Genomic DNA, 23,543 nt, shown 5'->3' with positions numbered 1-23,543 from the left:
GTTGGCCTTTGATTTGCTATACTGGCTGGTTTACAAGTTGCTACTACTGTCTGTTGGTGAAAATACTTTATAATGGGCCAACAATGGGATGATGGGGGTAAGGGAAGAGCCAACTGAATGTACTAATTTATCAGCTAAGGACCTGCTCCTACAGTTCTTTCTCATGTGAGTAGTTGTCTTGAAGAAAATGAGATTACACACAGCAGTAAGGATAAGTTAAATGAGAAGGAGATGCAGGTTTGGGCCTTAACTTTGTAAATTATGCTCAAGACAATGACATTTCACATAAATCCATGTATGTTTAAAGGAAAATATTTTAATTCCCTGGATCATGAAGTCACTCAATACTGAAAAAGGTTTCTCTGTATAAATTTTTTCCCCTGGGGAGCCACAACTCTGTTCTTAATGAAATGATTGTGATTTTGTCAGAAGAGTCAGGGTAACAGTCATGACATTGTGGGAAAAGTTTTCAGGTTCAGGCCTTTCATTAGAATATCATATGCTGTGATAAAATTATCATTCATTCTGAGTAGGTAACACCTCATTAAAAACTAGCACTTCATTGATACAGAAGAACTCAGTGGGTCTTGTACTGCAACCTATACTCATGCAAGTAATCCTTATCCTCCGCTGACTATTTGTGTTGTCTTCAAAGGCACTGTTCACATAAGAGTCATTCACATGAATAAGGATTGCATGATTGAGCCCTAAATTAGGTATTTGGGAATGCAGTATAGAAAAACTCATATTCCACATGTCCCCAGCATACCCATTTAGGAATAAGCACTTAATTTCTCTATAGATACCCTGTGAGCTCTTTATTCCTTAGCTCTGACACAGTTTCAAATCGTAAATGGCTTAGATAGTCCCTTATGCAATATATCAAAAAGCTATTTGCAATTAAGCGTGAATAACATAGAAGGGAACAATAAATTATCTGTGAAACAGAGTTACTCATCTTAACATTCATTAAATAATACAAGCTAAGACAAAAAGATATGTGAGCTATGTACAGTATTTCCAGCAGAGGAACACAGAGTGCATAGCAGATAACAGCTCCTTTCAACCACCCCAACAAATCCTGGGATATTTATTATAAGCATATTGCCTTCTGCAGATATTACGGTATGACCACGAATGAAAGAAGTTCCTTAAAAGAAAATTCCTGGTGAAAGAAAAAGGACAACAAAAAGTTTTAAAAATATCTAAGAAATGTTGGACCTGTACCATTGGCTTATAAGTAAAAAGAGCACTTAAAAAAATGCTACACTGTCTAGTCAATTGAGAGATTTTGAAATAGGTGTAAATAAGCAAATGCAGTCAAATCATTCTGTTTTTCACATGAAATCCCATCTACGCAATGCTCTGGTGATAAAACCAACCAACAAAGAACTACTGTATTCATATGACCTGTGAAATGAGTTAAACAGCTTGGGTTGAAAAATTCAGTATTTCACTTTTTATCTTATTACATTTTCTCTTAATTTGCACCTTCTCCAATTGTTTGTTTCCACTATTGTTATTCCTATTATGAGCAAACAGATATTTTCAGTCAGAATGACCTTTATTTTAGATTAGAACAACAAAGCAAGAACAAAGCAAATAAGGTTTCAGTGAAGGAGCACAGTGTGTTTATCTCCATTCTGTGGCAGTCTGCACTGAATTGAACACATAAAGGCTACAGGAAACAGCAGAGTTCTTAGCAATTTAAAGGTAAAGTACACAGGAAACAAAGGAATAACAGTTTCATAGCCAAATAATACAAATTATTCATTGTATGAAGGTACTGGATTTGCTCAATTCACTGCAGTACTAATGGTAGTGTTACCCAGTACAGAACAGCTGCAAAAAGATGCTATTGGAGTTACGTAAAAGGTATCCTCACTTGGAGGATTCAGTAACAGACCTGGTCAATGATATCTTTTAGACTTTCAGGTCAGATCTGCTAAAGTTAGTCCATTTTTGCTCTCAAATTGCAAAAGAGCAGAACTACTAATCGAGTCAAAATCAATAAGATCAATAAGATTATTACTCTGTTTTCTATTGCTTTTATGAATCTGTAATTCTTCTTTGTGAAATCATCCAACACCTTTGTTTCTCTTCACCAAATACAGTGATAAGAGAATGGAGCTATGAAAGGTGATCTTTATTATAGAGACTGGATAGGTGAGAGGTGGTTAGTTAAAAACACAATATAAGTCATTTTGATGATAAATGCAGTTTGCTTCCAAATAATTCTTGGACCTGATTCACCACTGTGTTACTGCAGTTTTATGTCAGTGAAACTCCAGTGATTCAGTGGTGAGTCAGGCCCCTTTTCTTGATTTTGAAAGTCAAAAAATCTATTACAAGTTTGACCACTTAGGGAAAACTGCCACTGAATTGGGAACCAAATGAAGATCTAAATATTTTAGTATATAATTTCTAATTACACATAAAATGTAATAACATGTTAGGAAAAAACTAAAGGTAAAATCATTTGGTAACTTGAATCGACAAAACCCCTCCAAAATTCCCAGACAGATAACTATAAAACAAACAAAACAACAATAAAACCCTATGTAACTTCAGAGTGAACACTGATTTCTATACAAAACAGAATTATACATATTTCATTAATGAATCTGTGGGATTTATTCCTATAACATTATTTCAGATTGCTTTAATGTGCAAACATTATTAGCTCTTTACTACTGTAATATTGATTTTCTATGTTATTTTTTTAAACTTCCCTTTCCCAGATTAAAATAATTTAATTCAAATAACATGTTTTCTAATATCGTAGCATGCAAACCACAATGAATGTGGTCATTCATAGGACAAGTAGAGTAAATGATATACATCCCAGTTAAACCATCGACATTTTGGTAGGTTACATATAACTTTTATATTATTCCTTTCTAACTGATAATGTGAATTTGAATTCAAGAAAACCTCTTAACTAAAATAACAGACACTTTAATTTATTATGGGTTGGGCTGGAAATCTTCTTTTATGTGTTGCTTACCCAGGTCAGCTTTCTGCCTGTAATGATCAATAGTCCATCTCCTAAAACTAAAAATACTGGTCTGATAACTGTAATCCTGCCTTTTAACTAAAATAACTGTTCTAAGCTCAAGAGATAAGGATGCTCGACAATCTCCTTATACATTGCAAAGATTATTTGTAAGATTAAGTTGACCCTGTAACCTCTCGTTACACCCTTGGCTTAAAACATTTAGTTTTCTCCTATAGAAGTTGAGAGGAGCTGGAAGCAGAGCTGCCCTAACAAATGTTTGTTGAATGATAGATTGTAGAAGATATAGCTAAAGTCAATAAGAAACAGTTATAGCACCCAGGAAGTGTCTTTGTAACAAGTTTAATTTAATTTTTAAAAAGCTATTTCAAATGTTTAGCCAATGATGATACTTTTTCTGAAAAATAGGTACATGCTAACACCTTTAACATCAACTGGCCATATATTAAACATATTTATCATGTTGGAACTGGTTTAGAGAAACTGAGATTACAGAATGAAGTAGTCCCAGATGTTGAAATATTGGTTTTCCTATGATGCCTTATTGACCCTCTTTGGAGTGTTCTCTTATCGGTGTATGTTCATGTATTAAGTCATTATGGACCAAAGCCTCAGCTGGTGTAAATCAGCATACTTCCATTGAAGTCACTATATTTTAAACATCATGAGATCTTTAATGATCACAGGTCAACTGTTTTATATCTCATCCAAAACATGGCACAGTTAGCACCACAATGCGCTCTGGTGTCAGGCTAGAACACTGATTCAGCAACAATTCAACCAGAAGAGTGTAAGTTACTAAATAAGAACATAAGAATGGCCATACTGGGTCAGACCAAGGTCCATCTAGCCCAGTATCCTGACTTCTGACAGTGGCCAATGCCAGGTGCCCTAGAGGGAAAGAACAGAACAGGTCATCATCAAGTGATCCATCCTCTGTTGCCCATTCCCAGCTTCTGGCAATGGGTGATAGCCATTGATAGACCTATCCTCCATGAATTTATATAGTTCTTTTTTGAGCCCTATTATAGTCTTGACCTTCACAACATCCTCTGGCAAGGAGTTCCACAGCTTGACAGTGCGTTGTGTGAAAAAATACTTCCTTTTGTTTGTTTTAAACCTGCTGCCTATTAATTTCATTTGGTGTTCTGTAGTTCTTGTGCTATGAGAAGGGGTAAATAACACTTCCTTATTTACTTTCTCCACACCAGTCATGATTTTATAGATGATTATCTTATCGCCCCATAGTCGTCTCTGTTCCAAGCTGAAAAACTCAGTCTTATTAATCTCTCCTCATACGGCAGCCATTTCATACCCCTAATAATTTTTGTTGTCCTTTTCTGAACCTTTTCCAATTCCAATATATCTTTTTGAGATGGGATACGCAGTATTCAAGGTGTGGACATACCATGGATTTATATAGAGGCAACATGATATTTTCTGTCTTATTATCTATCTCTTTCTTTCTGTTCACTTTTTTGACAGCCGCTGCACATTGAGTGGATGTTTTCAGAGAACTATCAACAATGACTCCAAGATCTCTTTCTTCAGAGGTAACAGTTAATTGAGACCCCATCACGTTATATGTATAGTTGGGATTATGTTTTGCAATGTGCTTTACTTTGCATTTATCAACACTGAATTTCATCTGCCAACTTGTTGCCCAGTCACCCAGTTTTGAGAGATCCTTTTGTAGCTCTTCACAGTCTGCCTGGGACTTAACTATCTTGAATAGTTTTGTATCATCTGCAAATTTTGTCACCTCCGGTTTACCTCTTTTCCAGATCAATTATGAATATGTTAAATAGGACTGGTCCCAGTACAGACCCCAGAGGGACACCACTATTTACCTCTCTCCATTCTGAAAACTGACTATTTATTCCTACCCTTTGTTTCCTATCTTTTAACCAGTTATCAATCCATGAGGAAAGCTTCCCTCTTATACCATGACTGCTTACTTTGCTTAAGAGCCTTTGGTGAGAGACCTTGTCAAAGGCTTTCTGAAAATCTAAATACACTATATCCACTGGATCTCCCTTGTCCACATGCTTGTTGACCCCCTCAAAGAATTCTAATAGATTGGTGAGGCATCATTTCCCTTTACAAAAACCATGTTGACTACTCCCCAACAAATTATGTTCATCTATGTGTCTGACAATTTTGTTCTTTACTATAGTTTCAACCAGTTTGCCTGATACTGAAGTCAGGCTTATCAGCCGGTAATTGCCAGGCTCACCTCTGGAGCCCTTTTTAAAAACTGGCGTCACATTAGCCATCCTCCAATCACCAATACAGTTTCTTGCAGCACTTTATATTTTCCTTACAGGCTTCCTGTCCAAGTGCTGACCCAGCCCAATCCATTTTAGTTTGTAAAAATCTGATTTGCTGTAGCACCATGCCTCTGGTTTAACCAAAAGGTGCTGGTCTAACACTATTACTTCTACTAATAATAATTAAGGCTGCCTTTTAGTCATGGGTATTTTTAGTAAAAGGCATGGACAGGTCACCAGCAGTAAACAAAAATTCACAGAGCCCCCTGGCCCCTCCGCTAACTTAGGAGCTGCAGGGCCATGTCAGTGGGAGCCTGGGGGCTCCCCACCCCGAGGTAAGTGCCGCACACTCACCCTCCAATCCACTGCCCTTAGCCCTGAGCCCCCTCCCACACACCCAAACTGCTGCTGCTAGCCCAGACTGACTATGGGTCATTAACTTCATACTATATATAAGAAGGTGAGTGTGGGCCTCTAAGATGAGAGAACTGAAGAGCTAGGAGGTGAACACCAGGAACAGCCAATCTGAAGGAGGAAGTTTAGATTGAGATTTATATTGTGTCATTGTTTCTAAATTACCAATAAAGAAGGGTGATTTTGTGCACTACCTCGGGGTTTGTGTGCTGTGTGGAGTGGAGGTGGGGACTCCGCACTCAGATACCCTTGTGCTGGGTGCTAATACAAAACCGTAAAACAAATAGATTAGACCTCACTCTCAAGAGTGACTTGTTAAATTACAAAGCAATCAAAAGAATTATCCTGTTTGTTTCAAAATAGGTCTCCCCTTTCAGAAGTCAAGAAGGGGAAGGGATGAACCTCTGGAGGTTTTAGGCATGGGCTTGGTTAGCCTAGGCACCTAGAAGTTCACATATGGAAAAGTTTGAATGCTTAACTGCACCTCTCAAACCATATGACCCTTCCTTCCTCACACAGAGCCAACGACTCTCACCCATCCCTATAAGGCACCCCAACAGTCTTGGGCTCGAATTGTCATATGGTGGAGGGTGCAGAGGAATGGTGGTATTCTCTTCCACCCCATTCTCTCTCTCCCTCTATTTATGGGAGGCCTACCACACACTCCCCCTCCAAATTCTTTCTCTCTGCCCACTCTTTTCTTCTTCTCTGTGACCCTGTGCATTCCTCTGGATCCAGCTGAGCTGCATCTGGCCCTTCAACATACTCTAGGGTAGAGAGGCCCAAGAGTCTACTGTAGTATGCAGGAGTGTGGGGATACCAATACACCACTACTTCACATGTGTAGCTTAATTAATTAGTAATTACAGAGTGCTTTGAAATCTTACAATGAAAGGCACAATGATAGGACATTGTTTTTATTACAATTTATTATGGTAACTATTGTTAATTTGTCTTTATAGTTCACACCTGAGTAAGACGCAGATCATACCTGGTTTGATGTTATTGTTTCAGTCTTTCTGACTGTAGACTCAATAAGACAACAGTGTATCCATGTATACATTTTCAAGGTTATCTTCATAACCAACAGGCTTGAAACATCAGATTTTTAAATGAAAACTATGACAGTGTGACTTCTCAGTTCTTTGAAAATCAGGCCACTAGCAGGTACAAAAAAAAATCAGCATCTTTCTCTGCTGCTCCATCCCTGGACCAGGTTCATCAAGCATGGTAAAATAATAATAAACACACACTGTCCTTTAACCACCAGCAGCAGCAGCAGCAAAAACAACAATGTAGAAAGTTGGGAAGATGGAGGTGTTGATGGGGTTAAATTAAGTTTTCATGTGTTTAAAAACTGAAGAGCAGTAGAAATTTCCTTTGATTAATTTGACAATATTTTTTGTTGCTGTGTTCACTGACCAATACTATTAAAGGATGCCTTTTATGGGTGATAAATAAGTAATAGAGATTTCAGAACAATGCCATTAATTTAGCTTTCTGAATAGAAAAGTGTGCTAATTTGCTTTTAAAATCCTTTTCTAAATAATTGTAAAAATATGAAGAATTCAAACCCTAGGAATATTTGTATTGGTCTTACACAATGCTGTGTCTATGCCTCTCAAGTTCTGATCTCTAGACCAAACACTTCTGTTCTGAGTACCAGCACAATAAGTTTTCAGTAGGTGCTGGTCAAAAAACAGTAAAAAAATTCAGCGTGAAAAGCTATATATTTCCCCAGCACGTTGTTTCTCTGACCTTGATTTTGCCAACTATTAGTTCCAGAAGCAAAATATTTCATTCTCAGACTCTCATCCGTCACCTTGGAGATTATAGTCATTAGGGCTAATGAGTTCCCTTTTCATATAAGCATAGAATCATAGGACTGGAAGAGACCTCAAGAGATCATCTAGTCCAGTCCCGTGCACTCATAGCAGGACTAAGTATTATCTAGACCATCTCTCACATGTGTTAGTTTAACCTGCTCTTAAAAATCTCCAGTGATTGAGATTTCACAACCTCCCTAGGCAATTTATTCCAGTGCTTAACCACCCTGACAGGAAGTTTTTCCTAACATCCAACCTAAACTGCCCTTACGGCAATTTAAGCCCATTGCTTCTTGTCCTATCATCACAGGTTAGGGAGAACAATTTTTGTACTTGATAACTGTTATCGTGTTCTCACTCAGACTTCTCTTCTTCAGACTAAACAAACTCAATTTTTTCAGTCTTCCCTCACAGGTCATTTTTTTCTAGACCTTTAATCATTTTTGTTGCTCTTCTCTGGACTTTCTCCAATTTGTTCACATCTTTCCTGGAATGTGGCACCCAGATTTTTACATAATACTCAAATTGTTAACTCTTTTGAACAAAGTCTAATTTTTTAGTACTTCCCTTGGCCCAAGGTTCCCATCATACATATTGGGATTAGAATGATAGCTCCTTGTCTAACTGAACAACTGGTCTGTCATCTATGGGCTACATCTTTGTGCAGCTCAATCTATAAAGCAAGACTTATAGACCTTGATATTGATTTAAGGATCCAGTACAGGTGCTATGTATCACTTCTTCACTAACTGCTAAAGGAATATTTAATCAGTACACTCTCCCCAACTAGGTTGCTTTGGAAATGCTACCTGATCTGTAAATTATTTGGATTTTGAAATTACTTTGTGTGGCAAAATCTGTTGCATGACAGCCTGAGTTAAAAGAGTTAAATTTAAATATGTAAAGACTTTAAACAAACCGTCTGTCTGAAGCAAAGAAATTCATTTATCCTCTCAGTGAGGACATCATGCAAATCATACACACACACACACACAAACATTTTGAACAAAAGAGAAAAGAAAAAGTAAATTAATTTTCTAAAATGGAAATGTCTGGGGAAATCAAAACATGCTCTGGGGCAGAGAATGTGGTACACGTGCTCAGGGTCATGCAACTGTTTGTGTGAAAATTTTGCATTCACCTATAAGTCATCTCTGCTTCCTATCAGGATCCTACACTATGCTCAGAGCACTGCTGTGTACCTACCACTCTAACTATGGCAACCCCTTGCTTGAGTCCCTGCATTAGGATCATGTGCTGAGTGCACTTAATCGTGCTTATCGTTAAGCATGTAAGTCATCCCATTGAAGCCAATGAGACTGCCCACACACTTAACTTCAAGCATCTGCTTAGTGCTTTGCTGGATAGGGGCCTAGCTCCTGATTTACTTCCATATCATATTCAAACCACTTCATCCACATTTTCAAGATTCTATTCAGATCCCCCCCGCCTTTGTCTTGAGTTTTTTCTAATACTTGTCTCTTCTGACCTACAGTATCAGCACATCTTTCCTTGACACTATGCTCACTTCCTTCTCCTGTAAGCAGCTGTGTGCCCTGTTCCATTACTCCCCCTGTGCTTGAAATACTCCCATGATCATGTGTACCACAGCACCACATTGTTGTCCTTCAGATCCCTCCTCCAGACTCCTTTTTGTCAGCAGTATTTTACATTGTTGACCCCCCCCCCCTCACATACACACCTCAGCTTTCATGTTGAACAGCTTCCATAAACCCTAATATGTTAAACTTTTGGATTTTTCTTTTTTTTTTTAATCTAAGAAGACCTAACAAGATGTGTACGTAATATTAACCGCATCTCATGAGTGGTCACTGTTGTAATGGTCTTCCTCCTATACTACCTTACCAAACCCCTTTGTTATTGTCACTTCCTTCGCTGTGCAAATTCTAATTGAGATTGTAAGATCCTTTAGGGACCTGTCATACCTGTCAAGCACCATGCACACCACAGAAGTGTATACATAATAAAAATAATAATCTAATAACCCAGTTCCTGTTATCTGTCCACTGTTGGTCAGCTTCTGATCTTAGTTGCACTGCTTTAAACTGTAGGACAGAAAGGAAATAAAATATAAAACATGCATGCCCCAACACTCACATAGCCAAACTGTATATAAACACACGCTCAGCACCAGCTTCTTCATAGCTATAAAACGTGCAATGGGAGAATCTCCAAAGATTCAGATTTTGAATGCTTATCTGAATTAACTGGACCTACAGAGGACTCCATCAAGCCATGCAGCTTTCTGCCCGAACAAATCGACTCCACTTAGTAGCCCTTGTGGCAGGCTCTGCCTTACAGCCCCTATACCTGGTGTTGTCTTCTTGTGGAGAAGAAATTGTGGGTACCCTTCTAGGGCAATTTTGGACTATGGACTGTTCTCCCTTTCACTGTCTTCAGGGCATAGTTATTCAAGGCTACTCTTCCCACCTCAAATCCTGGATGGTCTTCTGGGGTGATGATCAAAAAAGAACTGCACCAGCTGCGCAGATACTTTGTTTTATTTGTCTGACTGGCCCAAAGATGGCACACAAAATACACTGATTCCTTCTGAGAAAATGAATTAAAACAGTGTCTGCTAATTGTCAACAGCACATGAAGTAGGATCCATCAATCAGGGCACTAGAGCAGAACAAATACCATGTGTGTTACATAACCAATCTTAGTCACCTTCTCAAAAAAAGTTCAAAACTAAAGAAAAAAATTGAAAATTTGCTGCAAATCTTTCAAGTCATCCTCTTATCGGTCCCATTTTTACATGAAATTTCCATGCAGAGTTTAGAGCTTTTGTAAAATAGTTTCAATTTTGTGAATCTTATACATGCTCAAAACCAGGCAAATATCAAGAACAGAAGACTTCGCCACTAAAATGTTGCCTAGCCCTAAGATTGGGCCACATTGTGCAGTCCTTTCTACAGTTATTTACTGAAGTTGGTGGGAAATTTGCCAAAGTAAGGACTATTGGATTTGGTGCAGTGCAGCTATCAGCTAAGATAAGGGAGAATGAATCAAGGGTAGCTTTTTCCCTTTTACAATTCATAAATAGGCATGATATAATTTGTGGTTATTTTATTACGGGATTTTTATAAGTGCTCAACGTTGGCTTAACTTTGATCCCATTGAAGTCACTGGAGTAGGGAGCTCTGTCCCCAAAGCCTCAACTGAGCTCCAGTGTGCTGCTCTAGCTGTGCTAAGTGACAAGAAATCCCTGTACCTGGTAGGGGGACAGCAGGGACTGTGTAAAGCTACCCTGGATGATTCTATGGATGACCATGTGCAAGCCGCAGTATAGGGGGCATGCTGGGAGTGGAAGGACAGCTGTAGGGCTGTCTAGATTATTCCAGAGACCACACCGGACCCAAAACAGACCAGACCCCAGTAGTATAAAGGTGGGTTAAAACCACCCTAGTTTCCCTTCCAACAGTCAAACCACAGAATGTCATCCTGGGAGTTTCACTACCGACTTCAACAGGAGCAGAGTTAGGCCAACACTGAGCACTTTGGAAAATCTCACCGTGGGGGTTTGTCTGCACATGGAGTTATTCTGGAGCAAGAGTGTCCACACACAATGTTATTCAAGAATAGCTATTGTGTTTAAATTCACGCCCTACCTTATCCAAATTAACTTCCAAATGTAAATAAGCTCTTAGTCTTGTGATGCCTAAGCCTGCAAACCCTTACAGGAGGAGGCATTAATTATGTGAGTAGCCTCACTGAAGTACACGGGACTATTTAAATGAGTGTCACTGCTCTTTAGATCGTTTGTCATCCCAAGGCCAGCATTCTCTGGGATGTGTGTGAGTGAATTTGCAGGATCCAGGTATATTTTTAGATTAAACAATGTTGTTATTCTTACTTTCAATGGGCCGTCTCCTAACATCTCATGCTCAATATAATAAAAGGGACACAAAGAAAGCAATGGTGACAAAGCCAATTCCTTGCGGGTTTTGGCTTTCAAAACATTTGTATCATTTTTGGTAAAAAAAAATGTGGGAGTGGTAGCAACAGTGAGTGAGAGCTTCACAGGCTGGACTAAAGTTTCATTTTTGCCAACAGTAAAGAAATTATAAAAACAAATTCTTGGCTGAAAACTTAAAAGGATAGGTTTGGAATGTTATCTTAAAGCACATTACAATCTCAGAGCTTCTAGTCATAGCCCAGATAAAGCACTTTGTTTATATATTAGCCTTTTCCACATAAAATGGCTTCTATAATTGAAGAGCTTTAACTATTAATACTGGTTTTGTGGCTTACGCATGTTAGACATTTGATGTTTCATCATATAACATAATATTTTATTAAATTAACTATCTCTCATATATATGCATACATACACTAGTTTTGCAGCTAGCAGTGTTAACAAACAATACTAGTTTCATATAGTTAATATAGGCCTAATTGTCTTCTTAGTGTAAATTCAGAGAAACCCCACTGAACTCACTAGAGTTGCTCTGGATTTACACCAGTATAACTTAGAGCAGCATCTGGCACATAGTATTTAGTAAAATCTTTAATGGTTATACTTTAGAATTTGGTTTCAGATCTTATCTTTGCATTTTGTTTTAAAGAAAATCAGACACAGAGATCTGTCAGGATTAAACAAATATGTCACAATTTGTTATCTAAAGTGCAGTATTCTCTGAAATATGCTTATATTTATAACCAGAATAAGATTAGAACTTGACGAGTATTCACTAGTATTTAGCATTGCCCATGGCGGCAAAGGAAACTTGGTGTCTTGCAGCAGATACTAAGCCCCTCACAGGACCAGATTCCAGTGCTGTATGTGAAACCAACCATATAAAGTACATATCTGAATTCTGTTTATTACTGAAAACAAATCACTCAGGGCCAAATCTTGGTCCCATTGACTTCACTGGGAATGGCAATTAAAGTTAGATACTAAAGATGAAATCCTCCCCCATTGGCATCAGTGACTAAACTCCCTTTGACTTTAATAGGTACAGGATTTTACTCTGTATCTGCAAAGATTGGGAGACTTTAGGAAAACCTATCAGTGTTATTGAATCTGGATAATCATTTGCAAAGGAGATAATTACTTTTTATTGCCTGAATAAATGGTATTTGTGCCCCTCTTAGTTCTGCTTTGTAGTTTGCTGTTGCTTGTGACCAATGGTACTTATTAGGCCTAAAGTATTTGCGTTGTCAAATGAGAGGCAACGGACATTGTAGAGGGTGTGGTCTAGTTTATATGAACTTACACTATTTCTTGTGGAACTCCATCTGACTCTTCACACTTTAACTCTGGCAGTAAAAATGACTTGTGCTGACAGCTAGAGTAATTGCTGTGCACAGGATAAGACTGAATTTAACTTTGTTTTCTCACCTCAGTTCTAAAATATAAGTAGATTCTTGCAGATCTAAGCTGAAATGCACAGATAAATTCCTGTTCTATGCAATAAAAATGGTTTATATGTTTTTCTGATGCTAAAACATGCAGAAGACACAAGTTACTACTACTGAAATGTTAAAAAAAAGAATAGGGCCGTTTGAGAGGCAATAAATTTTATTTTTATATACTATTCTCTTTCAAGTTGCTTGTTATTTTTGAAACTCTCCAAAGGCCTGGTCCAACTCCCCTTGAAGTGAACAGGAACCCTTCCATTGACTTCACTGGGAGTTGGATCTAACCCCTAGAACTTTGCAGGCTTTAAGAATTATGAAAGACCTTCTTTTCTCCAAAAAGTTCAGTCAGTTTTAGGGCTCTGCTTTAAACTAAACACTCCTGTTTAAAGGGAGCGAGGAGCCACCATCCACTTTTGCAGCAAAGAGGCAATCGGTCCAAATGTTTGTAAATGGAGCTTATAGCAAGTGATGCCACATATGTCATTGGACCCATCTGCTTATACATCTAAATGGTGTTAGAAAATTTGGCTACTTCCTGAATCTGATCATACATGCAGGGAGGATGGGAGTACCAGTGGACAACCTAATGGGTTTGGGATTTTCATAATAACCATTTTCTTAAAAGAAATATGTCAAAATTGAATGAGAGATCACATAATTAAGGGTAAGATTTTGTCATGGTTATTTTTAGTGAAAGTCATGGATAGGTCACGGGCAATAAACAAAAATTCACGGAAGCCATGGCCAGTTTGTGACTTTTGCTGCTGTGGCTCCACGGTTTCCCCCACCCCCATGGTGGCTGGGAGCTGTGGGCTTCCCCCTCCACCTACGGCAGCTGAGAGCTGCAGGTTAACCATATTTCCCAAAGAGAAAACAGGATACCCCAGCCACTTGCCAGAGGCATCCTTCTCCCCTTGGGCAAGGCTGCCACCTGTCACTGGAACCCTGAAAAGGGCCTCCTCAGGAGTGTGTCATCTGAGCAGGTGGAACTGGAACTTTGCAGGGGGCCCCCTCTCACTTGTCACTGATGTCACCAGTTGCTGGAACCCTGCCAATGTTGGCTGTCAGCTCCAGAGTCCTGCAGCCCCTGGGACTGAAGCAGAAAATGTCACGAAGTTCTCTGGATATCACGAGTTCCATGACTTTCCATGACCTCCATGACATAAATGTAGCCTTACACATAGTGCATCTGATGGACAGCAATTGCTGGCATGTGGCTCCCTCGGCCCAGTGAGCTTTGTCATATATCTGTTGTTGAAAGCTGTTTATCAGTAGGGCTCTTTTTCTTTCTTTCTTTCTTTTTTTCTTTCTTTCTTTCTTTACTGCAAATCCAAAAATTATTGGAAGGATCTACCTTGGCTGCAATAGGTTTGGGAAACGTCAAGATAGGGTTTAGCAACATGCTCTCTGGCAATAAGCAGGAAAGCAAAGAATCTTCTGCACCAGGGGACCTGCTAATGATAATTAGGTTCACATTAGTTAAAATTGGGAAGAAACTTAGAGTGGATTTTTCAAAGCACTGTACTGGTTTAACTCTGCTCCCATTGACTTCAGCGGAAGCAGAGTTCAGCCATAAATATTTTTGGAAATCCCAAACATAACAGCTCCTTGAATTCTAGAAAAGACATAAAATAATATAAGGATGCTGAGATCAAGAAGCTGAGATCTGCATAGTAATGACCAATGGCAATATAGAAGCAGTGGAAGAAAAGGAAGCTGGTTTAGTGAATCAGTATAATGCAAAGCAAGACTTGAATACCATATATACTCGTTCATTAGCCTGTTCGTTTATAAGCCAGCCCCCCAAGATGGATAGGTAAAAATGGCAAAAACTCTATGACCCTTTCATAAGCCGATCCTATATTTCAGGGGTTGACAATCTTTGGCTGCCGGCCCATCAGAGTAAGTCACTGGTGAGCCGGGAGGTTTACCAAACAAAACATCCTGGCCCGCCAGCAGCTTACCCTGATGGGCCGTGAGCCAAAATTTGCCAACCCCTGTTGTAGATCATTGATGATGGAACGGCAATTCTGGATTCACTTCTTTAAAAATTTGCTAAAATTTTATTTTTACTTAAATTGTATATTTGTTATGTTATAATTGAGAGAAAAGGAGTATTAGTATAAATAAAACATATAGATATCAATTATATACTTTTTCTCAGTTCATGTCCATATAAACAAAGCACTTAAAAACTTGTGCTTCCCTAAAGTTCAATTTTCTCAATAAGAATCAAGTAAGAGAATGGAGAAGAAAAAAAACACTAAAAGACATGCCAAGAAGCAAGAAAAAATGTCCAATGATGTGCACTTAATTTCCTGAGCTAGAGAAAGTTCTCAATGATTGGGTTGTTGAATGTCGACAAAATGGGTACGTTGTCACTAGAACTGGAATTCATCTATGTGCTCTGCAAATGTCAAAAGATGACAAATACAAGTCAGTAAAGCCGTAAATGTTTGTCATATCAGCGGGTTGGTGTACTTGCTTCATGAACTGTCATGGTCTTGGTCTTTGTCAGGGAACAAAGATAGCGCAAAAGCTGCCGAGAGATCTGGAAGCAAAAATCGAATCTTTCCAAAGGTTTATTATAAAACATCAAGAGGAATATGCCTTTGAGCTGTCACAAATAGGAAATATGGATGAAACACCAGTGACATTTGATCTCCACAGCAACAGAACAGTAACCAGTGTTGGTGAAAAAACAGTTTTAATTAAAACCACTGGCCATGGGGAAAAAAATCCATTTTATGGTGGTTTTATCATGTTTGGCCAATGGATCAAAGCTCTCTTTAGTAATTTTTAAAAGAAAAACCTTGCCTAAAAACATTAAATTTCCTGCTGGTGTCATCATACGTGCACACGAAAAGGGATGGACAGATGAAAGTGGGACTATTGAATGGCTGGAAAAAGTGTGGAATAAGAGACCAGGATCACTTTTCAAGAAACCTGCTATGCTTGTTTGGGACATGTTCCCAAAGATGGGATGAGGTGAAAAATGTGGCCAAAAAAAATGAAAACTACTTTGGCTGTAATACCTGGAGGCTTAACTTCTGTTCTACAGCCGCTTGAGGTCTGCCTGAACAAACCGCTTAAAGAGAGGATATGCAAAATGTGGTCTGAATGGATGTGCTCAGGCATGGAGAAATTGACAAAAGGCAGGAATCCTATGAAGCCCAAAATCAATCTAGTCGCCCAGTGGGTCAAGGACGCGTGGGAGTCCATTCCCTCAGAAAAGATAGAAAAATCATTTAGGAAATTCTGTATCAGCAATTTACTTGACGGGTCAGGAAACAATGCCATATTTGATGATGACACAACAGGGGCTGATGATTAGAAGGAATCTGAGGGTATGTCTACACTACAGGATTATTCTGATTTTACATAGACCGGTTTTGTAAAACAGATTGTATAAAGTTGAGTGCATGTTGCCACACAAAGCACAATAATTCGGCGGTGCGCGTCCATGTACCGAGGCTAGCGTCGATTTCTGGAGCATTGCACTGTGGGTAGCTATCCCGTAGCTATCCCATAGTTCCCGCAGTCTCCCCTGCCCATTGGAATTCTGGGTTGAGATCCCAATGCATGATGGTGCAAAAACAGTGTCACAGGTGATTCTGGGTAAATGTCGTCACTCATTCCTTCCTCCATGAAAGCAGCAGCAGACAATCATTCCACGCCCTTTTCCCTGGATTGCCCTGGCAGACACCATAGCATGGCAACCATGGAGCCCATTTTGCCTTTTGTCACTGTCACCATATGTGTACTGGATGCCGCTGACAGAGGCGGTACTGCAGTGCTACACAGCAGCATTCATTTGCCTTTGCAAGGTAGCAGAGATGGTTACCAATCGTTCTGTACCGTCTGCTGTGCCATTGTAAATTGGCGATGAGATGATGGTTATCAGTCATTCTGTACTGTCTGCTGCTGTCATGGGTGCTCCTGGCTGACCTTCGCTGAGGTCGGCCGGGGGCGCAAAGACAAAAATGGGAATGACTCCACGGGTCATTCCCTCCTTTATGTTTTATCTAAAAATAGAGTCAGTCCTGCCTAGAATATGGGGCAAGTGTACTAGAGAGCCAGTGTATCAGAGAACCAGAGAGCACAGCTGCTCCATGTCAGATCCTGCAAAAATGATGAGCTGCATGCCATTCTCGGGGGTGCCCCTGCAACAACCCCACCCATTGCTTCCCTTCTCCCCCAACCCTCCTGGGCTACCGTGGCAGTGTCCTCCCATTTGTGTGATGAAGTAATAAAGAATGCAGGAATAAGAAACACTGACTTTTTAGTGAGATAAAATGAGGGGGAGGCAGCTTCCAGCTGCTACGATAGTCCAGGTAGGACATTAAACGGTGGGGGAGAGAGGAGCCCAGCATCCCGCTGCTATGATAGTCCAGGCAGTACAGAATCTTTTCTTTAGATGTGAAGGGGGGGGGCTGATGGAGCTCAGCCCCCAGTTGCTATGATGAGGATGGTTACCAGCCATTCTGTACCATCTGCCAGGAATGACCAGGAGTCATTCCTATTTTTACCCAGGCGCCCCCGGCCGACCTCACCTGAGGCCATCCAGGAGCACTCGTGGGATGATGATGAGGACGGCTATCAGTCCTTTTGTACTGTATTGTCTGCCACCGAGGAGGAGAGGGGAAAGGATGCTGCTGTTCAGTGCCGCAGCACCGCGTCTACCAGCAGCATGCAGTAGACATAGGGTGATTTTGAAAAAAGTCAAGAAACGATTTTTTTCCCTTTTCTTTTACGGGGGGGAAAGGGAGGGTAAGTTGACGAGATATACCCTGAACCACCCCAGACAATGTGTTTGACCCTACAGGCATTGGGAGCTCAGCCAAGAATGCAAATACTCTTCGGAGACTGCGGGGACTGTGGGATAGCTGAAGTCCTCAGTGCCCCCTCCCTCCCTCATGAGCTTCCATTTGATTCTTTGGCTTTCCATTACGCTTGTCATACAGCACTGTGCTGTGGACTCTCTATCATGGCCTGGAGATTTTTTTCAAATGCTTTGGCTTTTTGTCTTCTGTAACGGAGCTCTGATGGAACAGATTTGTCTCCTCATACAGCGATCAGATCCAGTATATCCCATATGGTCCATGCTGGAGCTCTTTTTGGATTTGGGACTGCATCGCCACCCGTGCTGATCAGAGCTCCACGCTGGGCAAACAGGAAATGCAATTCAAAAGTTCATGGGTCTTTTCCTGTCTACCTGGCCAGTGCATCCGAGTTCAGATTGCTTTCCAGAGCGGTCACAATGGTGCACTGTGGGATACCGCCCGGAGGCCAATACCGTCGATTTGTGGCCACACTAACCCTAATCCGACATGGTAATACCAATTTCAGCGCTACTCCTCTCATCAGGGAGGAGTACAGAAACCGGTTTAAAGAGCCCTTTATATTAATATAAAGGGCCTCATTGTGTGGACGGGTGCAGGATTAAATCTGTTTAACGCTGCTAAATTTGGTTTAAATGCGTAATGTAGACCAGGCCTGAGTCTGAAGATGACACTGCTGACATCTATGATGACAATGCAAGTGCAGGTGTAACTGAAGCCAAGTTTAACAAACTGTTTGGTGAATCAAAGACTGATTCGGACTTTGAAGGATTTTAAGACTTTTTAAATAAGTACCTTAGAACAATATGAGACTATAAGATCGATAAATGGATAGTTAAAACATTGACTGTAATTTTGAAGATGAATACATATTTGTTGTTATTATTATAACAACAGGTTTTTCGTTAGATTATATTAAAATAATTCTAGCAAAATTTTTGAGTGTTTCTTATGACCCCAACTTTTAAAATATAGCAGGGGCTGGCAAACTTTGGCTCCCGGCCTGTCAGGGTAAGCTGTTCGTGGGCTGGGACATTTTGTTTACCTGGAGCATCCACAGGTACAGAGCCCCTCAGCTCCCAGGAACTGCGGTTTGCCGTTTCCAGCCAATTGGAGCTGTGGGAAGCAACGTGGGCTGAGAGACATCCTGGCCACCACTTCCCACAGCTCCCTTTGGGTGGGAACAGTGAACTGTGACCAGCACATCCCTCGTCCCACACCGCTTACCGCAGCCCTCATTGGCCTGGAGCGGCGAACCGCGGCCTGTGGGAGCAGTGATCGGCTGAACCTGTGGACGCGGCAGGTAAACAAACCTTTCTACACTTAATTACTGAAGTCAATGGGAGATTTGCCAAAGTAAGGGTAGGTAAACAAACCGGCCCAGCCTGCCAGGGGGCTTACCCTGACGGGCCACTTGCCAAAGGTTGCCAATCGCTGTCCTAGTATGAGAGAGTTGTTATTTGGGGCAACCAGTATGAGCATGCTCTCCCCTTTTGATTTACTTATTTTGCCTAATGCTCATTCTACACCAAAGAGTATTTGTATAGTTATGTATATCTCGGTCATATTGGATCCTGATCCAGCAAAGCACTTGATCATGTGCTTAACGTTAAACATGTGATGAGTCTCATTGGAGTCAATAGAACCACTCACATTCTTAAAGTTAAACACATGCTTAAGTGCTTTGCTACACTGGGGTCTGGGTGGGATGTCCTTTTCCTATTTTTGACCCTCTTTGTGTTGTTTTTGTTCACGTAGCTCAGAAGGACAGGACAACAGACAAACTGCATTGCCTTAGAATTTAATCTATCTTTTGTTTTCTTCTGTAGCACTCTTCACTGCAGTATGTAAATACAGTAGTAGCTGGATAATGTAGTGGTTGCAAATATTAATCCTATTAAAAGAACTTTTTAGATAACATATATTCAAGAAACCCAATTTACAGCTGTTGAGCACGAAAACCTTGGCAGAGGAAAGGTTGGGCAAAAATGTATCTGGGCTATTGACAGGGATGGATCTTCTGTAAGCACCCAGAATGTAAGATAAGAGATCTTCACTGGGAGTTGTGTGAGTAGGTGAAGAGCACATTCTGATCTAACTTTTTATTGTCTTTAATCCAGAAAAATACACATTGAACTCAATGGAATTTGTATACAGAATTTGGCCCTGTATCTACTATTGGTTATTGTTATTTTTTCATATTGATTCATAAAGCTAGGAGTAGAGTATATTCTCTTCAGCTCTGGGTAAATACACATTTTCCCTTTCGAGGAGATAACACTGTTAATTATGTCTAAGTTAAGAGGAGAACTGCAAATGGAGAAAGATATGTAATATAGTGTATACAGTGCGTCGCACTGCCAGCCACGGAACTTCAGTGTTAAGTTATACTGTGTAAGTTGCACTGGAACATACATTTATCTAAAGCAGGGTGATTTTATAGATCCATAAAACCTACATTTTCTCTCATGTTCTTTTTTTCTTCCTTTCTTTGAGTTAGACACTCAAAGAAAACCATAAAATAAACCTTTAAATGCTGCAAAAGGTTGGGCGCAGCTTTCATTACATATCTCTGCAATTAGAACTAATTTACTGCCTTGTGAGATGGAGGAAAATGTGCAAGGTTCTTCTTGGATAAATATACCTCTGTAAGAAAAGCATAGCTGCTCTGTAAAAGTTATCTCCTTGTATTCAGCAAGTATCAGGGTCATTCTTCCTGCTACATACCACAGAACATTAATTAATGGGCCTGCAGCTGGTGGTACCACTTTGGCTGCTTCAGCCCAACCTCTTATTCCATATTTCTCAGGTTTGTATGACTAATCTTGGACCACATCCCATCATCCCCTCCCCCCCCCACAGCCCGCCAGTACAAAAACTACTTAAGCCTGCTGGAAGAATGCCAGTCTGTCATAGAAAGAACAGAAGTGTTGTTTCTTAGCTATTTTTATCATTTCTTCAAAAAAGAGGCACCATATTATATTGGCAGTTGTATATTTCTAATCATCTTCCATATTATGCACTTTGGCCAAATCCTGTTTTTTCTATACTAGCCACAGGGAGTCCAAGGTACAGCTGAGTCAATATGGGTTCACTGCACGGGCATGGAGGACAGGATTTGGAGATGTCACACAAATGGTTCCCCTCCGACATTGCAGCAGAACTCAGGGTTTCTCACGCACTAGCATGCAGAAGAGGTTAAAACAGGGCTGAAAGAGTGTGGAGCTTGTGAATCCATGGCTAGATATATTCATAGGTCATTACCCTCAGTTGCAGGGCCTTCAACTGCCTCACAATAAAATCCTGCCCCCATTGAGGCCAATGGCAAATTTCCATTGACTTCAATGGAAGTAAGATTTCACCCTCAGGCTTTACCTTCAACTCCTAACAGCCTAGGAAAAGTTTGTGAACAATTGTTAATCTGTTTAGAATGAATCTATTTTATTTAGATAACAAATTATAGGAGTAGTTCTGCTATTCTCTGATCTGGAGGGAAGACTTCTCTCACCCATGCCTGTTCCAGGCTACTTCACCTTAGGGGTCTGGCTAAGGATTTGTTCCTCAGCACTCCTTATAAGCCAAACAAAAAGAAATGAAAACTGGCATAATTGCTTTAATTGACTTAAGCCATTGCATGTTCTTACACTTAACATTGAGACCTTAGAAGAAAAGCAGCATTAAAAGAAAAGCCAGGAAATTCAAAGGTGAAAACTTTACCTTTAATTCACATGACTGCTGGAAAAAAGAACGACTTGCACCAAAATGTAACTACTTTGCTGACACTCCATGTACCAGGACAACTGGCCAAAAGCCAGATCCACCACTAGCATCGGAGATGTTGGACAAAAGTCTGCCCTTTGTACCAGAGATGTCTCTTTCAAGTGCCAATATTCACAGGAATGTTTTTCCACATTGCACCACAAGTACAGTGACTGCCAGGAGGACAAGAAACAAAGGGGCTTAATGTCAGTTGTTACTCCTTGGTACTGACAATATCTGGAATTCAAGTCTTTAGCAAGAGTACAGTAAGACCCCACAAAACTCCAGAAAATATGCTGGAGGGAATGCTTCTGCACTGGTAATTTCCAATTGTTCTCAATGAGACAGAGGCCAGGGGCTGCCCCCAGGAAAGATGGTGGGTCCCTCTTTCAAAATGGCTACTGCTTCCTGTTGTTTCCAGTGGTATTAAGGGAAATTGCGCTCTGGGAAAATAGTGGCTTCTTGTGCTGTTGAGGGCTACCATCTTCCTTGTAATTATATGATAAGTAAAAAAATGAAAAAATAATTTTTGTCTTATCTGGAACTATAAGGGCAATTATGCACTAACCATAATCAAATGATTATTTAATGGCATTACTCCAAGGTAGAATAAGGTTTTTAAGGATGCATTAACTGTGCATTTCCACACCTTAACTCTTGGATTGTTTTTAAGTTTAACCTTAATTCTGAATTTCCTAGGTTAGTAGTGTTTGTTTTTAGGAGAATTGCAACATTCCTGTAATGTGTTTTATGCTAATTTACTGATATGTATCCTCATCCTTAACTCCCTCTTAATATGTTTTTATCTGGGAATAATAGGAGTCCAGTTTAGCTTTTTCAGAAGAAAATGAGTTAGAAGTATTTGCTCAATCACAAACTGCTGCTGAAAGGGCAACCAACCTTTTGCACAATAAAAAGAGAGGCCTGTTTATAATTGCAGCCTTTTTTCCCATTCTGCCCACTTTACCTGTTTTCTTTCTGATGATTTTCCTCCTCTTTCTTCTTTTAAACTTTATGGTTTAAAAAAACGGAATTGGGAGGCTTATGCCAACTCCCAGTTCATATATCTAACCTAAATTTTAGCTATAAATTTGCCCAATCACCTGTTGAAGGATGTGACTGGGCTAGGAAGGAAAGCAGTGGTTTCTAGAGAATGTCAGAATCTTTTTCCCCCATGGAAAATTCAAAGTGTTTGGCACAGATAATTGAAAATAAAAATATTTTGACCAAAGCCTACAATTTTTCAATTCTGAAATGACACTACAGCTCCTCATGGTCCCAATCCCCTCTATAAGTTTTGCTGTAAGGAAGGACTACATCCCCCAAGATGCACCGCAGCCTCCTTTTTTGGTGCAGAGAGGTGATGCATCATGGGAGATGAAGCCTGGCTGGGAAGCTTAGCCCCATTCAGGTTTTTGATGAAAAATCGAACATTTTTCATGGGAAAAAGATACTTTTTGTAAAAAATTTCATTTAGTCAAAAACCCAATTTTCTGTAGAAAAACAGTTCTGACAGAATTTTCAACCAGCCATAGTGGTTTCCTAGTTGTTGGAGTGCCACTGCAGCAGGAGAACTGGCATCCAAATATAACCACACTGTGGGGGTGTGGAATTGTTCTGGTCATTACAAGATGGGTTAGCTGATAGTTTTTCCTTTTAGCTAGATATTTTCAAAATTGTTTTATTTTCCTCCATTAATTTTTAAACCTAGGAGTAGGGCTTTCAGTTAGTTTTCAGTCACTCTCAGCCATATATTGTCATGATAGAATTGGGTTTTACTGGCATTTTGGGGGCGGGGGTTGTTTGTCCTCCAAATTAAACATATTCCATACAAATGAAAGTTTGTGGCTTTGTATGCCTTGTTTTTGGGATGCCCGGTTTTCAATACCTGAAAAGTACCTGATTTTCACAGAGTAGGTGATCAGCACTCTCTGAAAATCAGGCCCTTTTAAAGTGTGTCAGGCTGGGCACCCATAATCACTAGTCACTTCTGAAAATGTTGGTCTAAAGATTTGACTGGAAGTGTTCT

At 40.0% G+C, this 23,543-nt stretch overlaps 1 protein-coding gene across 1 annotated transcript in view; it reads left to right on the top strand.

Moving 5' to 3' along the window:
* WT1 (WT1 transcription factor) overlaps positions 1-23,543 on the top strand; it is a 136,176-nt gene that overhangs the window by 38,115 nt on the left and 74,518 nt on the right.

The sequence above is a fragment of the Gopherus evgoodei genome, chromosome 4, assembly GCF_007399415.2.
Source record: "Gopherus evgoodei ecotype Sinaloan lineage chromosome 4, rGopEvg1_v1.p, whole genome shotgun sequence".
In the NCBI taxonomy this organism is placed as follows: Eukaryota; Metazoa; Chordata; order Testudines; family Testudinidae; genus Gopherus; species Gopherus evgoodei.
The sequence above is the reverse complement of the archived record's forward strand: the minus strand, read 5'-3'. Positions and strand labels throughout refer to the sequence as shown.